Source organism: Alligator sinensis, unplaced genomic scaffold (genome assembly GCF_000455745.1).
Source record: "Alligator sinensis unplaced genomic scaffold, ASM45574v1 scaffold26_1, whole genome shotgun sequence".
NCBI classification, from domain to species: domain Eukaryota; kingdom Metazoa; phylum Chordata; order Crocodylia; family Alligatoridae; genus Alligator; species Alligator sinensis.
In genome coordinates, this window is record NW_005842448.1 from 192443 (window position 1) to 196932 (window position 4490).

Genomic DNA, 4490 nt, shown 5'->3' on the forward strand with positions numbered 1-4490 from the left:
GTGCACAAAAGGGGACCTGATCTATGATCATGTGGCTTAATGTAAATCACCTGATCATAGATTAGTTCTTGTGAACTTGTGCACATGCCCAAGGTAAATAAGATCACTGGAACCTTTCCCTTAGAACCTGAAATTAAATTAACTTAATCTGTCAAACCTATTTGGGATAACTGGCTTCCACGAACTGAGAGCCAAACTCAGACTGTAAAATGAACATTCTAGGTCAGCATAGGCATAATCAGCTGATACAAATGAAGTATTCAAGTATGTCCTGATTATCAGAATTCAAAAAACAAGAAGGAATTCCAGAAAAAAATTAAAGCTTATCAGTAATAATTTGAGGCCACATCTGCACCAGGTGCAGCTACAAAAGGGCAGGAATACCACAGAACACTGCCTGTATCTGTGTGGGGTGTTTGTTGTTTTGACTGGTGATAAAAGGTCAAGCAGGATACCAGCTGCCAAGGAAGGTTCAGTAGACCTAAGATGATCTTTAAAATAAAATGTATTCTAGGGCTTGGCACCTTAAAATCACGCTGCTGCCAAACACATCACATGGGTTGCCATGCATGCTGGCTCCAGTAAAGAAACAGACCCTCTGCATGGAAGGTTAGAAGATCTAAGATAGCTATGCCAGCAAACAGAAGGCAGCAGAGCCATGTTAATGTTGAAATTTCATAAAAATGTGATTTGCATGTATCCTGCTTTCTCTTCCCTATTCTTCTACTTCCTACAAAAATGTAAAGGTAAGAGGAAAGGATTAGTTTAAAACATTTTATTGTGGTAGTATTTGAGACATCTGCAATAGTCAATATATTTGCAATAAATATTTTATACACACAGGCTCTGCTTTCTGGAACACTATTCTCTGCCCTTGTGTCATTATAGAAATATATCTGGTGTTGTTGTAGAAATAAGCCCTTCACACTGTACATTGTTTTGCCCTTTTGAATAATTTAATTTTTGATTAAGCTTAGTTCGTTAAATCAACTTAGAGTGTAATGTGAATGACAATGAAGTCTTGTTTGAATGAAATTACCCTTTTTACCATCAAACAGAACATGATACCTAGAAAAGAAACTGTCTTGTGCTGTGAGCATGAACAAACCTATACAGCTACTGTAGTGGTATCAAAAAATTACTACCAGCATTAACACAATTTTCCGTCCCTAGGACACATACACTGTCTCCATACTACACAGTGTTAGAGGAAAATTTATAAAGAAAATCTCTGCTATTAGAGCAAGAAATTAGGTTTAGACCAGCCCATCTATTTAGTCCACAGTTCTAAGCAGGAATAAGGAATAAATCCACTGTTTTCAACAACTTGTCATTTTCTTAGTGTAGATGAAAGGAAACCATACACGCCAACAACAAGAGAACTGGTGTCAGGGCTTAATATAATTACACTTTGCATTGATTTCCTTATTTAATACCTCTTCACATTTATTCAGTATCTTAATGCCAGAATTAATGCAGGTTTGTTTATTTTTTAACTACTGCTATTGACATCCCTATTTTTTGTGGAACTTGTAGTTGTATTAAGGGAATACATTTGGTTTTGAATTGAGATATCACATTTTTTTTAAATTTTACTTGATTTACTCCTGTCTGTAGTTACAGTTTGCTCTTCATGAAGGTAGGGCTTGCCAGTTTTTCTTCTTGTTCTTATATTATATACAGCATGTATATCTTGCATTTCTAATATGTAAGTGTACTGCTTAGGTGCCCTTGTTAAAAGTATAAGCACTTTTAAAACATTTACATTTATATCATAAACTGCTTACAATAAAAGCTATCTTTTATTTAGAAATAAAATGTATTATTATGGAATTATCCTAGGAGAATGGAGGTGTAGAATTTTGAGGTCTTATAACAACACAGCATGACACCAACATGGCAAGATGTTGAGAGAATATGCCTATGTAACCATGTACAATTTTATAAATATGTTTGATCTTCACACTAATGTATACCATACACTATACCAAATATTCCTTGAAGCATGGACTGGACACCAGAAGTTCCGCTATCCAGACAGGGTTATGGCTACTAAGACAGGGGTCTTAAAAGTGAGCTGTTTCACTCAGTTAAGTATTTCCTATAAAAGTAGGACAGCACAAATAGGCAGGCCCCTGACTTTCACCTCAGGATACCCTGTTGTTTAGGGCACTATCCTGAAAGGTGGCAGACTATGGTTCAGATCCCTGCCTAAATCAAGCAGAAGATTTGAATTTAGGTGTCCTATGCCTTGGCTAAGTGCCCTTATTGCTAATGGAAAGAAATGTTTTAAGGGAGACCTACCTTGATCCCTTCTGTTGGAACTCTTTTACTTTGTCCCTGTGTTGATGAATGCCTAAATTAAGAGAGACTAATTGTAGCTTGTATTGTAAGAGACTAATTCTTGCTTGTAACTTAGTGTTTAAAGCACTGTCTTAGTTACTCCTAATTCTCTTGGGAGGTGGGAGAAGTGGGTTGGAATCCTCTCCAGTAAAGGAGGATACAGAACCCAAATTAACAACATCCTGTTGAAACCAAGATGCTGAACTCAACTGTTGAACTGAACTACCCTTCCTGCCCCAAAGATATAGCACACTTCTGATTTAAAAAGAAAGAAAGAAAAACAAACAAACAGGGCTTATAATTTGTCATGCTGTTGATTTGGTTTGTTTAAACAAACACATTTGTCATCTTTACTAACCATAAATGGCTCTTTGAGAGCACAGCATGAAAAATCAAGCAAGGGAACATTTCTATAAAAAAACCCTTTCCCCCCCACCCCGATCAGCACATTCTCACTAGCTCATGAACAAAAATAAAGGGAATGGAGTCCATACGGTTTTAAACACTGAGAAAGAACAGCATAGACTTATCTTATATATTTCTATGCATTACCAGATGTATTTTCAGGAATACAAAGATGTGTTATTTCAGAGAATGATACAGTCTAGGTGCCTTTTCAAAAATCATATGGTTCTAGTGACAGCCTCAAAAAAGACAAATGGATTCAAAGGATTTTTTAAAGGCACTTTTAGCTGTACAACAGTATTCAGATTGAAAGCTACTAATGTTGAGCTGTATTCTGAAAGCAGAAAATAACTCTTTGTGCTTCAGAAATATGGAAACCAAGTAAAATAGGAATTATATATGTATTCAAATTCTACTGAGCATATAGCTTCTCCTTGGCTTCGGTAGAAATTATTGAAAAGGAAAAGTACTTCTGGACACACACTATTCTGTTTACAGGCCTATAAATGTGATTACATAAAATGCCACAAAATTCTGTAAGCTCAAACAGCCAGCTCTTTTTTGAAAGTCTGATGTCTCTCCTATATCTTGTTATTGCCAAACAGTTATACCAATGGATACTAGCAGAGATTTGAGAGCTATTCAACAGAGAAATAAATGCAGCTGTGATGAGGCTGAGACTAATAGCACAGTGTTACAAACATACATGTCTGTTCTTATGCCTATTGGGCACCCATCTGGTGGATGCAGTGGAAAGACAAGGAAAACAAACAAATCTGATTAGCAAAGTATTTTCCTTATTGCAGATGGGACATAGATTACTTGCTGACATTTCATGAAGTTATTTCCAATTGTTGATTATCCTGTGGCTCATATAAATGTTCAAGGACTGTTGTGATTCACAATTAGTCTAGAGAACTTTTTTACCAAATCATACTTACCTATTCAGACTAAATGGCTTATATAATGTATAAATATTAGGGGTGTGTGAAGCAGGCAGTATTTGATTTGGGTTTGGATTCAGCCCGATTTGGGGGTCAGTGATTCGATTAGCTGATTCAGATCACTGTCCCAGTTGGATTCAGCTGAATCTGATCCAGAAGATTCGATTCTGATTTGGAGAATCGGCGATTCAGCCATAGACACAGCTTTATATGTTTTTTCTATGTCCCTTAAGGTTCCAGGCATGACTCGTGAATGCTGAGATGGTGAGGCAGATGGTGCATCCCACAGGAGTGCAGGGGGGTCCACTGTGTGCTCAGTGGTGGACCCAGAAGTGGACCGGAAGTATTTCTGGTCCACTTCCAGGTCTGCCACCACCCCCCCCGGGCGCACTCCCTTGGGATGCTCCATCCACGCCACCATCTCAGCGTTCACGAGCCACACCTGGTACCTCGAGGTATGTAGAAAAAGCATATACAGCTATGTCTATGGCCAGATGGTTGAATCTCCCCAAATTGACTTGGTGGGTTCTGATTCTATTTGCAGAGTGTACCTGCCTCCGCTCTACTAGGTGTTCCCGCGCCGCCAGCTATGTCTATGGCCAGATGGTTGAATCTCCCCAAATTGACTTGGTGGGTTCTGATTCTATTTGCAGAGTGTACCTGCCTCCGCTCTACTAGGTGTTCCCGCGCCGCCTTTGCCCGGGCCCAAGGTTTCGTGTGCACTGGCTTCGTGAGTGTACCCCGGAGGTTACCCCTGCTGGTATCAGGGGGACCCCTGAACCCGCCTGCCATGACTTT